General features: G+C 36.4%; 1 pseudogene across 1 annotated transcript; it reads left to right on the top strand.

Moving 5' to 3' along the window:
• Window positions 1–2,354: 2,354 nt before the first annotated feature.
• On the top strand, window positions 2,355–18,388 carry LOC143538700 (leucine-rich repeat receptor protein kinase HPCA1-like; annotated as a pseudogene). The gene is made up of 14 exons (XR_013136296.1): window positions 2,355–2,494; window positions 13,773–13,934; window positions 14,029–14,103; window positions 14,197–14,268; window positions 14,513–14,581; window positions 14,653–14,721; window positions 14,980–15,054; window positions 15,139–15,210; window positions 15,425–15,559; window positions 16,028–16,509; window positions 17,082–17,234; window positions 17,324–17,460; window positions 17,814–18,034; window positions 18,120–18,388. The product of XR_013136296.1 is annotated as a leucine-rich repeat receptor protein kinase HPCA1-like (transcript).
• The last annotated feature ends 247 nt before the right edge of the window (window positions 18,389–18,635 follow it).

Here is an 18,635-nt window from a genome sequence, read left to right as displayed (position 1 = left end):
AAGTTATGATAGAATGTTCTAGAAAAAGGAAATACTTAATGTTAACTTAATGTGCAAGTTATGATAGAATGTTCTAGAAAAAGGAAATACTTAATGTTAACTTAAGGTGCAAGTTATGATAGAATGTTCTAGAAAAAGTAATACTTAGGAGTTGAGGGGCCAAGGTGTAACATATTAGTCTATAAATACATGATAAACCTAAACCCTAACTCCCATCCCTTTTCCCTAACCCCAAATCGGCCAGCCATCCCCTCTCCCCTCTCCTTGTGATCGATCAATATACACACACACACACTCAAGATCTTTCAAGTTTGATTGAAGATTAAGGTGCTAGGAAGGTATAAACAACTATTCTATGCATCCTCTATGTTTAATTGTTAGTTTTATTGGGTGTAATTGATATGCATGGATATTGTTTATGGAGTCTAGAGTGTTACATGCATGATAGTTCATAGATTGTTAAATTGTTGAGTTTGGATGCAAACAGTTTCTGGACAGATTGTGTTGTTGATGTTTGAATGACTGTAACGGGATGTTAAAGTGGAATTTGATTGAGATAATTGATATTACAGTAAACTAGGTTGAGTCTAGTTTCTAAAGAATATAAATTTGTAATTTTTGGACGTGTGAAAGTTAACTTTTATGATTTTACAAAAACGTGGTGCAAAGCTGAATTGTTAGACCTGCTGTTAGGTTGTTTTGTAAATGTTATATCTCATAATCTACGAGGCCAATTGGGTTGGTTCCACTTCTGAAAGTTGACTTATTGAGTTAGGAACCTAACCCAAGTGGTCTTGCATTTATTGGATTTTTCGTTTAACGGGAATTGCAAATAACATTCTGTTGCGCATGAATCTGACTGATATGAGTTTGCTGTAGTGTTTTGATCATTATTAGAAATCTATGTGGAATAAAAATAAAATAAAATATGTTCTGGAAACCTAAGAAATGTATGCTTCAGTGATGAGTTTTGGTGAATTAATTGAGATGTTATGATCAGTGAAATAGTACAATCTTTCAAGTAGAAATTCTGTCTTGATGAAATTAGCTGCTGATTGTTGTGAAATTGCATGAAATATGATAGTTGTTAATTGATTGTCATAAATTGACCAAGATGCCCTTGTGGGGAGTAATTGCTAATTAATTGTCGTATTTTGACTAAATTGCCCTTACGGGGAGTATTTGCTAGTGATGTACATTGTTTATACATGACACGAAAGTATTTGCTCACACACGTATTGTATCACAAGTGTACTTGTTTAAGTCACACACGACCCACAAAACGAAACACGACACATGTTATGTGCATAGGTATTATGTGCCGAGTCTAGAGACTCGTTAAACGTTCCGACACTTAGAAAATCTCTTTGTTAATTTAGAACGCTAGAGAGAGTTCTACGACGCGCATCACTTGGTGATCTAATTTGGGAAATTCTTCGCAAACAGTGAGTTTCACTTACCCCGCTCTTTGAACTGTTTTCAAACGTTTTTCACTTGGGGGAGATAACATACTCCGATAAACGTACTTTCTGAGATAAACGCATATTTAAGATTTTGTTATAAATTATATATCACTTGTAAAGGCTAAGCGGCAAACGTAACATTTGAAGTCCCACACATCGGACCGGTTAATATTTGGAATAGCGAGTCACTGTTGAGTAGTACTACTGGGTTTGACAAACCCCACCCGACGCTAAGCTTAACAGGAGGTTGAGTGGGTGTAATTTTGGCTAACACTTACCATGGTCTGGATTGACCTGGTGACGGGCACTTGATAAACAGTCAGCTTCGGTCTCGAACCACTTAGCAATACTTGTTGTATAGATTAGCTACCTATTGATATATAATTTGACGTAACACTATCTGGTAATGCAAAACGCTTAAACGCCGTAACGTGGTTACGCAAAACGCTTAAACGCCGTAACGTGGTTACGCAAAACGCTTAAACGCCGTAACGTGGTTACGCAAAACGCTTAAACGCCGTAACGTGGTTACGCAAAACGCTTAAACGCCGTAACGTGGTTACGCAAGACACTTAACGTAAAACACTGAACGCAAACGTTAAACGATTTATTTTTATATAACTTGTGAACTCACCAACCTCGTGTTGACCCTTTTAGTATGTTATTCTCAGGTAGCCGAGGCGGGCGCGCGGTCTAGGAATATGCATTGTTTGAATCATCTTTATTTATATGGTTTACGCTTCCGCACTTATTTGCATTTAAACGTTTTTATGGTTTGATTATAACTAATGATTCCGATCCTGTTAGTTCACACCCTCTGACGGTAAAACTCCGTTAGTGGATTTTGAGGGTGTGACACATAGAGAAACTCAAGATGAAGAACCATTAAACATGAAGAAAATTGTGTTTGTCAAAAGCAAGATTGGAAGACAAGACATTAAGATTGAGGAATTTGTTCCTTTCTCAATAGATTTTGATAGTCTAAAACCTCATAGGACACTTGGAGTCAAAGCACCTAGACCAAGTGAAAGGTTCAGAAAAGGAAGCGATCATGAAAATTCAAGGGAAAAGTTTGGTGCAAGAAGTGTGATGAGTATGGTCATCACACAGATTCTAGTAATGAGAGACACAAATTCAAGCCTTTTCATGTCTCAGATGAGACAAAGTATGGACAAGACTTTGCTCTGTACAAACAAAAGTATGATGAATACCTGAGAAAGGGAAATGTGTGTGAAAAGGAAGCATTGAATGATGTTAAATTGAAACCATCAGTTAAGACCAGGAAACATATGGTTGGACAAGCTAAAAGGAGCAGATCTCCTAAGAAGCATGAGAAAGATGTCAAGAAGAAATTTCAGCCCTTGAGAATCATTCCTAAAAGGGATACATAATTAGTCAAATCTGATAGCTCTCAAGGATCACCAAACAGTGAGAAGACAAGATTCAGAGGTATCTTTCCTAGAAAGAAACCAACTGAACTTACTGGTGATGAGAAGTTTCTAATGAAACATGGTTATGAACCAGAAGGATTCCTTTGGAAACCTAAGGTTGAGACTAAGGTGAAGACAGTTGCTGATGTATGAAATTACTCAGAAAAGAAGGACTATGTGGTACAAGAGTATGATACTGCACAAGAAGAATGCCAAAGCTCAACCTCATTTGTTAAAACTCCAAGAGAGTGTGGTTATGAAACTGATAATTCAGACAATATTGAAGTCACTCATGAAGATCCTGAACCAACAACACTCACTTCCCATGCTGCCACTGAAATTCAAATCGATGAGCTGCAAGCTGAGTTTGCTTGCACTTCATCACTCAACTAATCAAATTCTTTCTTATGTGCAGGAACAGTCAACTACACTGAATGACATATGGTACATGGATAGTGAATATTCTAGGCACATGACTCAACAAAAGGTCACTTGTTAATTATGAAGAAAAGTTTGAAGGTCCTGTGGCTTTTGGGAGTGATGATAATAGTGGAATGATAGTTGGGAAAGGAATTTTAACAAATGGAAAGGTCTCATTTGATAATGTGTTTCATGTTGAAGGTCTACAGTATAATCTGCTAAGCAGATCACAAATGTGTGATAACGGTTACAAAGTTGGGTTTGATGACTCACATTTCATCCTAAAACGTGAGTTTGTAATCCCACCTGAAATGATCATGATGATTGTTCCAAGAAATGGAAACATGTATGAGTTGAATATGAAAGAAGCTATTTCAAGGTGAGGTGCATGTTTCATTTCAAAAGCCACTGAAAATGAGTCAAAATTGTGGCATAGGAAATTGTGTCATGTGAATATGAAGAATATGAACAGACTTGTCAAAGGTGAGCATGTAATTGGCCTACCTACAAGAGAGTTCAAACTGGAAGATCATTGTAGTTCATGCCAGAAAGGCAAGCAGCACAAATCCTCTCATAAGACAAAGCTCATAAATTCAATTGATCATGTACTTGAATTACTTCACATTGAACTCTTTAGTCATGTGAGTGTGCCAAGTATAGCGAAGAAAAGATGTAATACCCGTAATTTAAGAAATAATAATAATAATAATAATAATAATAATAATAAGTATGGTGGTTATGGATATAATAGAAATAATAAATTTGAATTAAAAGATCACGTTTGAAACATATATTTGAATAGTATTTACCAATTTCACATTATCTCTAATGTTCAATAAGACTATTTAAACGGTTGCAAACTCTTATTCTGATTACAAAACTATCTCATCAACGAACTCTCAAATAAATCGGGAGTTGACTTCTTGTCCTCCACGTTTCAATCAACTTAAAAACCATCTTAACCTTTCGACCATAATCCTATGAGTTCTAATTGTGTCATCTGCCTTCGTTAGCAGAACCACCGCCACCGGCCGGTACCATTCTGAAAACAAAAAATCATAACGCTCGCATTTAGGTAACCTTCAAACCCTTTTGATTCTCTTACTACGGATTTGTTTATCACGCCTTTGATCAAAGTCTAACTACGGTTGTTTTGGTGATCGGGTCACGGTTTTGCGATGTAGGTAGTCCCGGTAATCATTCGCTTGTTAAAAATACAGTCCTAATCGCTACGACTTCACTTCCTGATTCGTCTTGTTTGGTTCTTGAGGTATTCACCAGCACTATGTTAATCGGTATCGTTACGAGTGACTTCTTCGTAATACTAATATGTTTTACTTTTCTGTTTCCGGCGACAAAAATACTTTTAAATCATGAATATGATCAAAAGTAGATGAACATACGTAGAATTTAAAGAGACGAGTGCATGAATGCATATGAGTAAACTGGGTGCTCTGTAGTGTTTTAGTTTCATGCATATTAAGTGAAATTATAATATGAGCACATAATCAATATTTTACATAACAAATAATTCACTAAAACTAAGATATTAGATGTTGCTTTAAAAGCCTATATATATATATATATATATATATATATATATATATATATATATATATATATATATATATGAACCACTCAAAGCTCCATATTTCTCATGTTGTTTAAATATCACTTTGGAATTTCAAACTAAACTAGTTATATACTTATATGGTATTATTTTATAAGAAAAACTTGTACATGGGTTCAAGCCTGTTTCTAAAATCAAGATTTCTAACTGAATGGATATTTTATAAACCATTATCCTAGTACAATCAAGATCTAGATAAATTACTATGACTAATTCATGTTATAACATCAACTGTCACCATATACGTTTTATACTTAATTTATGAATGTTTTCTAACAATACTAAAGGTCTCCCTCGCCGGAATATTAGTATGTTAACGAATCAACTATTGTAAAATTAGGTTCGTATATCTAAATCCAAATATAAATAAACCGGAGGTTCTTATAATTGTTGAAGTCGAGCCAACTTGTTAAGGTTTACGTTTTCAGTTACTTATAGTATTGACTCTATTCCGTTACTTTGTAGTATGGATTTTCGTTACGTGTCAGTTATATTTTGATTTCAGTTGTTTTAAATAATATATTTTAGTTATATGCTTTTAGTTTTTTTTACTCTGTCACCCGAGCATGTCTGAAATGTCGTATGGGCGTCAACGGCATGCACTTATCATGACAGTGCGTAATAAAAGTTCACGGCGTCTCTAGCTTGTGCTTACGTAGCACATTGGCCCCTAGAGGCGTTTAGATCGATCTAAGCTCTGAGTTTGCATTTGTTGTGTGGAGATGGAATAATGAGTGTACGCCACCACGCTCACTGTCTCATAGGTGCATGGACTAGCTAGTTGTGTACCAGTCTGTTCTGTTTTGGCTCGTAGGTGCTTCCGTTTCACGTGACTTTGAGTTATTGATATGTGTGGTCACGTGGTTTGACGTGTGTATATGTTATGATATGTTTCTGATATGTTTTCGTATGTGTTTGATTATGTTCTGGCCAAGTGTCGGATCATACCTTCGAATTTTATTAAGTATATGTTTCGGTAAAAATGTTGGTTTCGAGATTGAATTGAAGTCCGTATATTTATTATCCTTCGTCCGTCTTTACCTATACTATTGTTCTTTCCGTTACTGGGCAATTTTTGGCTCAACGGTATTTTCTTGTTTTTTTTTCTTATTTTGTTTTCTAATCCGGGACTCGGGGAATTTAGTGACGGGAGAGAATAATGAAGCTCAAGCTTTTAAAAGTCAAGTCATTTTGGTTTAATAATATGACATAGGCTGCATTGATTTTGTTGGACTCGGTCTGCCCAAGACACATACAATATTGATGTGGCTAGTGCGTTATGATCCAAGTCGGGTCATACCCAATAACAAGCTAGACAAACACCATAGATATTTGTTTAAATGATGTGATCATAGTAAATAAATATCAACACTTGATTTTGGGAATTGGTTTCCTAAACAAGCACTTGAAAGAATAATAAATTATATGGATAATTTATTTTAGAGAGATTAATTCATAGTGTTATTTAATTGGTTAAATAACATCAAAGAGAGTAATATGTAAATGTTGTTGCTTGGATCTTGTAACATGTAGCATAATGTTATATGTAACAAATAAAATGTGCATGCAACAAACATGAAAGGTTGTGTAACAAAATTTGAAATTCAAATTGTGGGTGGGACCCACTTGTGTCCACCCCTTTATAGGGAAACACACACACCCAATCACATGACATGCATTATTCCTTTTGTTGGTTTACATATCTAAGAACTCTCTCTCTCTCTCTCTCTCTATGCTCTCTCTCTCTTTCATTTCTTTGCAAGACAACTCATTGTTTTTCTCTCCATATTTTCGGCTAAAGAACAAGGAAAGGAGGTGTTCATAATCAAGTACAAATCCTAGCTAAATTGGTGTCTTGTTGGTGGCTTGGGGTACACTAGCTTGAGGCATTCGGTTTTGAAGGCTGCATTCACAAACCGTCATCTCCTTCATCTTTCTTGCATCTTGAAAGGTTGAATTACATAAACCCCTTTGGATGTTGTTTATGTATGCATGTAAATTCGTATATGGATCCGGGGCTTGGGTTTTACATATAAAACGGGTTTTATATTAATCTAAATAACAAGATTTAAAACTAATTAATCCGCTGCGTTTTTCTATACAATGGGTTATACGGATCAAGTGGGAGTTCACCGACGCATGCCTTGTGTCATTCTCGTCCCTTAGGAGAGACCTTTTGGCATACTTGTTTCGGTCAACAAGTGTTGTCATTCTAGGTGGTTATGGTTATGAACTTGTGTTTATATTTTATGCTTGCGTGGTTGATTTATGTTCATTGTTTTATCATGTTTGGATGTTAACAATTAAAATCGACAACTAGCATAAAAGTGATTCCTTTGAAATTATTAAGTGATAAAATTGGTTTTCATCATCATCATCATCATCATCATCATCATCATCGTACTCAGTATATCCCACCAATAGCAAAGCTATGGTAGGGTCTGAGGAGGGTAAGATGTAGACAGCCTTACCTCTACCCCATAAGAATAGAGAGGCTGCTTCCGGTGAGACCCCCGGCTCGATAGTAGTTTTGCATCAAGCCTTGGACATAAGGCACATAGTATTAACGATAGTAGTTTTACATAAACAACATTCAAATTGGTTTTATTAACTATTAATGATTTCATAATAAAATGGGTTTTATTAAAAGGAATTTGAAAATTGGTTTTCAAAGGTACCATACATTTGAATGCATGCAAATGGAAGGTACATTAATAATAGTTTTCCAGTCTAGAGTTTTGAAAACTAAAATCTCTTTTAAAAACAAGTTGAACACCATCCTTTTATATGACACTTAAGTCACTTGTAGACTTGAATCGTGGAATAGGGTCACCTAACCACATTTAAGGAAACTTGTGATCTTGAGGTGGTTTTACAATACTTGTGGGATGAGGGTCACCTAACCACTTGTATGTGTAAACTCCCACGTGTGTGTAAGTGGGACGACTTGATTTGAAACTATGTGAATTCACCGGCACATGGCGTTCAAAGGTGTTGATGGGATTAAACATGCCAACTAAACATATGATGTTTAACCGATCCCATAAAACTAGAAGTTGCAAAGGGTTGCAATTGTCAAACGTTGACTACCTTGTTAATTTGAATAGTGGGATAAAGGTCACCTAACTACTATTTGAATGAAACGTTGGATTCTAGATTTTAATCAATAATTGTATTGGAGACATTAAAGGGTATTAAAGATTAAAATTTATTGATATCGAAAATACTAATTTGAACTTTGTTAAATTCTTTAATAGATGGCCGCAAACAATCCACCGAACGCTATTATCCCTCACGTGCATAATTTATCACTTAGATCCATTATGGATAAGGATCGTCTAAACTTTAACAACTTTATGGACTGGTATCGAAACTTGAGAATTGTTCTCAAGCAATTGAAGAAGTCCTATATATTAGACGATCCTATTCCCGATGAACCCGATGTCAACAACTTGGATGCCTACGCGGATTGGTTGAAATATACCGAGGATTCGGTGCAAGTTTCTTGCCTCATGTTGGGAACAATGATTCCCGAGATCCAAAAGGATTTCGAGAATCATGGGGCGTATGACATGATAACCCAGCTTAAGGAAATGTTCCTTACTCAAGCTAGGGTCGCGCTTCGAAACGGTTCGAGCACTTCATGCATGTCATATGGAAGAAACCCAATCCGTGTCATCTTATGTGCTTAAGATGAAAAGCCACATTGATCGGCTTGAACGGCTTAACTGTCCCGTCTCAAAAGAGTTGGCCACAGATTTGATCCTGAACGGCCTAACTAAAAGGTTTGAGACATTCGTCATGAACTACAACATGAACGGATGGGACAAAAGCGTTGGTGAGCTTCACGCAATGCTTAAGACAGCCGAAGCCAGCATGGGTAAAAAGGTTTTACCTGTTCTTACAATCAATGAGGTGGCTTGAAGAAAAGGCATCACCCGGAACCAAAAGCAAAGGTTGTCGTTGGTAAGGGACAAGTCAAGAAGGGGTTCAAGGGAAAGGCAAAGACGGAACCCAAACTCAAGAAGCTAAAGGTTAGCGCTGAGGATCCGTGCTTTGGTTGTGGGGAGATAGGTCACTGGATGAGAAATTGTCCGACCTATCTCAAGGAGTTGAAAGCTAAGAGGGATGCGGGGCAAACCTCAGGTACAACTTTCATGATCCATATTGATCTTAATATTATTTCTTATAACACATGGGTATTGGATACCGGATGTGGAACTCATATATGCAATTCATTGCAGGGGTTCAAAAGATAAAATGATTACAAGAAAGGAGATATAAGTCTCTTCATGGGCAATGGAGCAAAGGTTGACGTCCAAGCCCGAGGAGATTACGTTTTGAAGCTTCCAAATGGTTTGGAAGTTATTTTGAAAAACATTTTGTATGCTCCTAGTTTGACTGGGAACATTATCTCCGTTTCTCTTTTAAGACAATTTGGTTATGATTTCAAAGTTGTAGACAATGGTTTTTATGTATTCATGAATGATGTCTTTTATTTTAAAGCGATGCCGTTTAATGGCATTTATGAATTGGTTCATGATAATACATCCATTGACAACTCGTTGTACCAAGCAAGCACCAAAAGACTCAAATTGGATTTGAGTAAAACTTTTCTTTGGCATTGTCGCCTTGGTCACATAAACAAGGATCGCGTTCATACACTTCAAAAGAGTGGTCTTTTGAAATCAAGTGATGATTCATTTGATGAATATGAATCTTGTTTATTGGGAAAGATGACCAAGGAGCCCTTTAGTGGAACTAATGAAAGGGCGAAAGACTTATTAGGTATCATACATTCGGATGTATGTGGTCCTTTTAGGAAAATGACAAGGAATGGTGAAAGATACTTCATTACCTTTACCGACGATTATAGTCGCTATGGGTATGTGTTCTTGTTAAGACACAAACATGAAGCCTTTTAAATGTTCAAAGTCTTCCAAAATGAAGTACAAAATCAACTCAACAAAACAATCAAAGTACTATGTTCCGATAGAGGAGGTGAATACCTCAATGATGCGTTTCTAGAACATCTTAGGAGTTGTGGGATTGTCTCACAACTTACTCCACCTGGAACACCACAACATAATGGTGTGTCTGAAAGGAGGAATCGAACTTTATTGGATATGGTTCGATCCAAGATGGCTAGAAGCTCATTACCTCTATCATTTTGGGGTTTCACTGTGATCTCCGCAGCCCGTATTTTAAATATGGCACCAACCAAGAAAGTGGAAATGACACCTTTTGAAATATGGCATGGAAAGGTTCCATCATTATCATATTTAAAGGTATGGGGTTGTGAGGCTTATGTCAAGATCTACACCCCTGACAAACTTGAAAGCCGATCCACTAAGTGTATCTTTGTAGGGTATCCCGAAGATTCAATGGGATATTACTTCTACAACCCAAATGAGCATAAAATGTTTATAACTCGCAAGGCTAAGTTCTTGGAAAGAAGGTTTCTTATGGAAGGAACTGATAGAACTATGGAACTCGAGGAGGATCGAGAACCACAAGCCGATACACGTTTGGTTGACACTAGCAATCAACAAGAGGTTGTTGATGATTATCAAATGGTTGATCAAAACACACAGTTCGCAAATCTAGTAGAATTAGCACCCCACCTGAAAGATATGGATTTTTCATCGATGGATGCTATGTGGTGGATTCCGACGAACCAACCACATACCGAGATGCAATGTCACAATCTGATTGTGATAAATGGTTGGAAGCCATGAACATTGAGATGCAATCCATGCATGACAATCAAGTATGGGACTTGGTTGTACCACTTCTAAATTCCAAATTGGTTGGAAGTAAGTGGGTTTTCAAGAAGAAAACCGATATGCATGGAAACTTGGATACTTATAAAGCTAGACTTGTAGCAAAGGGTTTCACTCAAACTCAAGGGGTTGATTATGATGAAACTTTCTCGCCTGTGGCAATACTAAAGTCTATAAGGATATTGTTTGCCATAGCAGCATATTATGACTATGAGATATGGCAAATGGATGTCAAAACTGCTTTTCTAAATGGACACCTTGAGGAAGATGTCTATATGGTTCAGCCTGAAGGTTTTGTCGATCCACAACATCTTAATAAGGTATGCAAGTTGAAGAGATCAATCTATGGATTGAAACAAGCATCTAAGAGTTGGAATCACCGTTTTGATGATGAAGTTAAGAAATTTGGATTCATCAAAAACGCTGATGAAGCTTGTGTGTATAAGAAAGCTAGTGGGAGCATCATTACCTTTCTGGTATTATATGCCGATGACATATTACTGTTTGGAAATGACATTCCAAAGCATCCTGCGGAATATTTGCTTGCGGCTTGCGGAAGCTGTTCATGTATACCGCGGATGAGTCACGCGGGTCGAGGTGCGGACGCCGGAGTGTTGAGATGCGGATGACTCGCGGGTCGCGATGCGGACGTCGGAGTGTTGGCATGCGGATGACTCGCGGGTCGCGGTGCGGACGCCGGAGTGTTGGCATGCGGATGACTCGCGGGTCGCGGTGCGGACGCCGAGGTGTTGGCATGCGGATTGCGGTGCGGATGCCGAAGTGTTGACATGTGGATTACGGTGCGGATGACCGGATTATGTTCGAGGGAGCTTAGCATGTGTTATGCGGGAACGGATAATTCCTCCAGAGCTTATATGTGTTTCACTGCATCGGAATTGCGGGAGCCGGACTTGATCCGCCGAGGAATATGTAAAAGATGCTAGTGGCATCAGTTATAATATTCTTTTCTTTCGATTGAGGAATATGTAAATACTAACTCACAAAACACAAATTCCATAAAAGTTTACAGCCTGTCATTACTGTAATGCTTTCAGGAAAATGATGTAAAGATTGTATACAACTTGCATTGTTTTATGAGATTTACTATTTGTGGTACTGTGTACCTTTTTCAAAATGAATTCTCGTCCACATATTTTTTATCTCCACAATTAAAGTAGATCTGAGTGTTACAAGAAAAACTATTTTCAGATCTAGAAATTTCAATCATCAAATAGTCTGATGTCTTGAACATATCATCAGATCTAAGGGTTTTCTCCAAAGTTTGGTGGTATTTCTTCTTGTATATTTCCAGATCTGGAAATATTTTCAGATCTACAGATTTTTGGATTTCCATAGAACAGATCTGAAAGGAGAAATCGTAGATCTAGAGTATTTGATGAACAGATCTGAAGACCGAGACGAAAAACAAAGAGTGATTCGTTGTCGTGTCCCACGGATGGCGCCAATGAAGAAACATGAAATGGATCCGGGTCGGATCCATGTCCAAGTTCCCCGGTCTTCAATATGAACGAACCACCGCCTTGATCTTCTTCTCCGGTTACTCAGATCTGCCATAGAAAAGTGGGGGTGTGGAGGTGACTGCTAAGAGAATGAACTCTTGTTTATAGACACAAAAATATGTGGGAGCCAAGGGTCCAAGAGAAGATCCTTTCAATGAATGATAAAGGCTCCTTATATAGGGACTCCATGACTACCGTCATGAACCCTAACCTTTATCGGTCCAAGCCCGGTTAGAGGTTACCTCCACAAACCCCTAGCCCAATGGGCCCAATTAGTAGACAATAATAATAATGTAATAAACATAATACATTATGTAATATATAAAAGGTCGTACCGGATTTGACGTACCCTACACCTACAGTCGGGCAAACCGGCCGGCCGGCCGAGACACATAAATTTTGGCTGCCAATTATATATATATTGGTATACAAAAAACATGTATAAAATTAAAAAAATAAGTATTATACATATATGTATAATTTTATTAAACTGATATTTTTTTATAAAACCGGATGAAAAATAAAAAAATTTTGGTTTTTTTACTTTTTAAATTTTTGAGTTTTTTTGTTTTATAAATTTTTTATCTTTTGTTAAAAAAAGTGTTTTTTATGGTCTAAAATAGTTCTCAAAGTTCTCAATTTCAAAATAATTCTCACATGATTCTAATCCTATATATATATATACATAAAATGTGTATAGAATAGGTATAGATCTTAATTATACTAAACTAGTGTTTTACCGGCGCGTTGCGCCAGGCAAACTCGGACAGTGGTAAAACTTAAGTGTTGTTAGTCCCGGGCGTTGAGTTGGTAAGTCGACACGAATTTGGACAATTTCGGTTACGTGCGTGAGTCCAAACAATTTGATCGATTTCCATCATATTTGTTATGTTACAATAACTAAAACAAAAAAAAAATATAAAAAAATATGCACAACACACATGACGCAATAAATTAAACTTAGAAAAAAAAAGAAGCTAATTTAAACAAAAAAAAATTCCTTTACCATTCCAAAGATTTGAACTTGGGAGGCATACCATATTAGACATAAGAATAACATCACATAACCAACATGCCAAAAGTCTAACAACTTTGTGGCACCAATAATCTCTTTTATACTATATTATAATTATAATATATTAGACAAAACCCTTATTATCCATAATTCATTTAATCTATTTGACCCAAACAAATTTAAAAACTAATTATATGATTAACGTTAACTGTAGTTAGAAAAAAATAACTTTTATATTTCGTTACTCGTTATGGCCTATGGGCCTTTTTTTTTTATTTCGGCTCGACCGAGGTATTTAAAGCCTTGAAGACGGCCCTGTGTGAGCTCATTATGGGCATCGGATAGTATGAGTGTCAGATGACACTTAGTACGCTACAACAAATATATCTTCATTAATCCAAACTCGTTTGGTCACGATTGGCCCATAATTTTACGATATAAAAACATTTCACATTTTTGCATAGAAGATGAGTAATTAGTTTGCCCATAATTAAAGATTGTAACTGCGTAGGTCTCTGAATCTGAATGGTTTCACCGGACCCATACCGCCTTCCATTGGTAACCTTACAAATCTTTACTGGTTGGATCTAGCTGATAACCGGCTCGCCGGAGGCATACCAGTTTCTAGTGGAAACACTCCTGGTCTTGATAACTTGACTAATGCACTACACTTGTACGTTTATTCTTTTCCAAAATCAAATCATTTAGTGTGTGTATATATATATGCATTTAGTTTGGTTCCTCCATGCTCACTTATGTTTTTTCAGCCATCTTGGAGGGAACAGGCTCTCGGGTGATATCCCCGAACGGCTATTTCACTCAAACCTGGACCTAATTCATCTGTATGTTCTATTATAACAAACAATAGTAATATTTGATAAAATGGAATGATCACACCGAGTTAACTTACTTTATTACTTGTTTTTGTCGCGCAGTCTACTTGAAAACAACCAGCTTACAGGCACCATCCCCGACACGCTTGGGCTTGTGAAATCACTAGAAGTTGTGTGAGTACTAGAAAACTTTAAAGTGCAATATTGTATCAGGATTATTAATGGTAACTAAGTTTACTCAGTATCCCACTAAAGTCACTACACTTTTATAACTATAAAACCATTCAATTTTCAATATTGTTCCATTGCTATGAAAGTTTTAATCAATATTAAAATTACGAAACGTGGATATGGTATTTCTTTTTTAGCTAAACTTGAGTGACTTCGATATTAATGTTCGTTCTTCGTGTGATATCAGACGTCTTGATAGAAACTCTTTAACTAGGAATGTTCCATCAAACATCAACCTTACCGGCTTATTTGAATTGTAAGTATAAGAAGAATTTTGACCCGGTCAACGTTTTTGTTCATTTCATTATCTGATAAACTTACATGTAGGTACCTCTCAAACAATCAACTGACCGGACTTGTGCCTAATTTGACTGGTTTGGATGCCCTTTTCTATCTGTAAGTAGTAATATTTCGGTATCATTTTCAGCCAACTAATAATTAGAACAATTGATGGAAACTTTTTATTAATAAACATAGACTAAACAACGCAATAAGTTATCCCTAACAACCATGAGTAATTAAACAACTAAACAGACTCATAATTGAACTTGAACTCCAGCCACTATCCATTTCACATCGTTGAACATGTGAACACACAAGATTTGTCCAACAATCCTTGGTTACATATACTGATTTGACAATGTCGCGTTTCAGGGATTTAAGCAACAATACTTTTGACCCCTCGGACGTTCCTTCTTGGTTTACAACTTTACAGTCTTTGACCACACTGTAATATTCATCTTACCATTAGTATCTTTCTTTTTTGAATCAAAACGGCAGATTATTTACCTATCTATATATTATGTTATAAAGAAACATGAACAGTACAAGCCTAGTAGGACAGCTGCCTGTTGAACTATTCAGCATCCCTCAGTTACAAAACGTGTAAGTTGAGATTTTGTCGGTTTTCATAGTTATATTATTAGTAGTTTAAGTTTATCATCACTTTTGGTTATTGGTAGTGTATTACCATTACCTTTACTTCTGTTTGAGATCGATATCATTCTTTGGTGGTCGTATCTTTATACTTAATATTTTTAAGAAAAAAATTATATTACTTGTTGAGATACTTACCATTTAAAACCCATGTTTTCACCAGTGATTTAAGTGGCAACAGACTAAATGGCACCTTGGATATCGGTTCTAGCCATAGCAATCAATTACAACAGGTCAATTTGCAGGATAATCAAATCGCTGATTTCAGACAAAGGAGGCAATATACTATTGTAGTAATGTGAGTTTTTCTCATTTTCGTTGAGAAACCAGTTGTACTCGTGAGTTAGAGGTCGAATCCGAAAATTGTGAACCATGACTAAGGATGTTTGAGGTTGACACAAACCCAACGTATTAACTCAATATTTTAGTTTCTTTCATACTGATACTCTAAGGTTAGAAATCTACAACGATATATATATATATATATATATGTATGTATATATATATATATGAAAACAATTATGTTTATGTTACAAAAGTTGATGTCAATTCTCTTTCAGTCTTTAGATTTTGAGTTTTAAAATACCCAACTATTTTAAGTTATAGAAAAGATTAAAACGTTAAAACAAATCAATCCAAACCCAACCCATTTTGTTAAAAGTGTTACTGAACCCGTATTGGGTAAACAAGACCCATGAATTTTGTGCTGTGTCATATATAATTAACATCCCTAATTAAAATCAATTTGTTTATGATTTGTCTGCAGACTTATAGGAAATCCAATATGTATGGAAACAGGAACCAGAGATCCATTTTGCACCCTGCCCACAAATAACGGAACTCCATACTCGACACCACTCGAAAACTGCACACCTATAAATTGTAGGCGCGGTCAAGCTTTAAGTCCAAATTGTAGATGTGCATTTCCCTACACCGGAAACCTTGTCCTCCGAGCTCCTTCATTCTCTGACCTTGGAAACCCGACCATTTACGAGGCTCTTAATGACCAGATGATTGATTATTTCCGAGCGACTCAACTGCCAGTTGACTCGGTTTCACTCAGGAATCCTAGCAAAAATTTGGATGGTTATCTTGTGATCATCCTACAACTTTTCCCATTTGCAGACGACAGGTTCAATAGAACTGGGCTAGTTGACATTGGGTTCTCTCTTAGTAACCAAACATTCAAGCCTAACGACACTTTCGGGACCTACTATTTCCAAGCTGCAAACTATGACTTTAATGCTGGTAATAGATTCTTTTTCACTTAGCATTTAGCGACCATTTTACTTAAACTAATTAAAGTCCATCAACTTGTAAAAAATACACATAAAAAGGTCATAAAACTAATTATTATATGATGAAGCCCATCAACTTGTCTATAATGTATATTCACTTGAAATTCTTAAACCAATTTTTATAAAGTGTATGAAGTTCAATATTTTTTTTAAAGTAATGAATGCCATTTTTGAAGGCCCGGTAATTTCTAAGCTAGTCCAGCAAGGGGTGGTTTAACCCGTTAAAGGATATCCAGGGTTTAGTAGCTTTCTTGCTTGCCAATTGCCAAGTTTGGGTTACTCTATAGGTAGAAAATCACCAAGTAGAAGTTGATCAAGATGGTTAGTGTAAATGGGTTTTGAGTTATTTTCCTAATTATGGTAAAGTGAGTTTTCTCTAAACTAATTGTGTGTTCATTTATAATGTTCTGTCTACTTGGTATTGTTGCAACCTTGAATTTCATGTACTGCATTTTCCCACCTCTCCTTTACATTATGCATAGTTAGTCATTAATCAAACCATATGGTGGTGTGATCTCACAGGAGCGTCAGGGGGTAAGTCATCCAACACTGGTGCCATTGTTGGGGCGGTGGTTGCTGGTTGTGTGCTTGCGGCGCTACTTATACTTGCAGGATTATACGTCTTCCGTAAAAAAGATCAAGCTGATAGAACGACTCATGAGAGCAGCCCTTTTGGTATAATTTACTATGATCCTCGTGTTTGGATTACCTCTAAATAACTAATATTTGGTACTAATGTTTTTTTGTATAAAACGAATTTGTAGCGTTATGGGATGCAAACAATGGCAGTGGTGCAGCTCCTCAGGTGAAAGGAACAAAAGCTTTCTCTTTTGAAGAGCTTAGTAAATGCACAAACAACTTTTCAGAATTCAACAACATAGGAACTGGTGGATATGGAATGGTATGTATGCACATTAGTTACGCCGAATTAATGACTTTTAAAATGGGTTTCAATGGGTGAAAACAGATAATCTTTTGGTACAAGGCAAAATGAGCCATGTTATTCCTATAATAATCTTTCTTTTATTAATAAATAAATTAAAAAAAGTTAAATCAGGTAAAACAATATTCTGCTATACTTTTGGTCTATTTCCATCACAATTATTAATTTATTTGACCTGTATTAATAAAGATAGCGTGTCCGACCTTATATGTAAACGGTTTAACATTGATACCTTTACATGAATAAAGTTCAAAGACGACAATTACTGTTGGTGTTTTTACATTCTAAAAGAATGAGATTATTGTGTGTAGGTATACAAAGGAACCCTACCAAATGGGCAGTTGGTTGCCATTAAAAGGGCTACACGGGGATCAACACAAGGTGGTCTTGAGTTCAAAAACTGAGATTGAGCTTCTTTCAAGAGTTCATCATAAGAATCTCGTGAGTCTTATAGGTTTCTGTTTCGATCAAGGAGAACAGATGCTAGTTTATGAGTATATTGTGAACGGTACAGTCAAAGATAGTCTTTCAGGTAACTTCATCGTCTCATTTACAACTCATCATCAAATAATCATCGGAAATTCAAACGTGATAATCAGCACACATGATACATGCAGGGAAATCTGGATTTAGATTGGATTGGGTAAGAAGACTTCGAATAGCACTTGGAGCAGCAAGAGGATTGCAATACTTACATGATCTTGCTGATCCCCCAATCATACATAGAGATGTCAAAACAAACAATATCCTATTAGACAAACGCTTAGTTGCAAAGGTGGCAGATTTCGGGCTATCTAAGTCGCTTGGTGATGCTAATATTATTATAAAATTCATGTGGCTGAAACATGAATTCATGTGGCTCTATACGTGCAATGGTCACACCTAGTAAATAGTCATGTGGTCATTTTCTACCATTTAGCCACACTTATTGAAGAGGCTTCTTGATGGCCAACAACTAATGATAATACCCTTTATAATTGTGTGTGGCCATATCATACATACGATGTCGCGACCTTTGGTCACACATGACCTGAACCAAACATGTGTGGCTAAAGGCCTACGGCAAAACTATTTCGTGTGACCAATGGTCATTTTTCACGTAGTGATGGCCAGTATCCAAACAACCGATGATA

Source organism: Bidens hawaiensis, unplaced genomic scaffold (assembly GCF_021521415.1).
Source record: "Bidens hawaiensis isolate Kalapana, Puna unplaced genomic scaffold, B.hawaiensis_p1.1 tig00011676_1, whole genome shotgun sequence".
Classification (NCBI taxonomy): domain Eukaryota; kingdom Viridiplantae; phylum Streptophyta; class Magnoliopsida; order Asterales; family Asteraceae; genus Bidens; species Bidens hawaiensis.
Note: the sequence above shows the minus strand (reverse complement) of the source record. Positions and strands in the feature narration are given on the sequence as shown.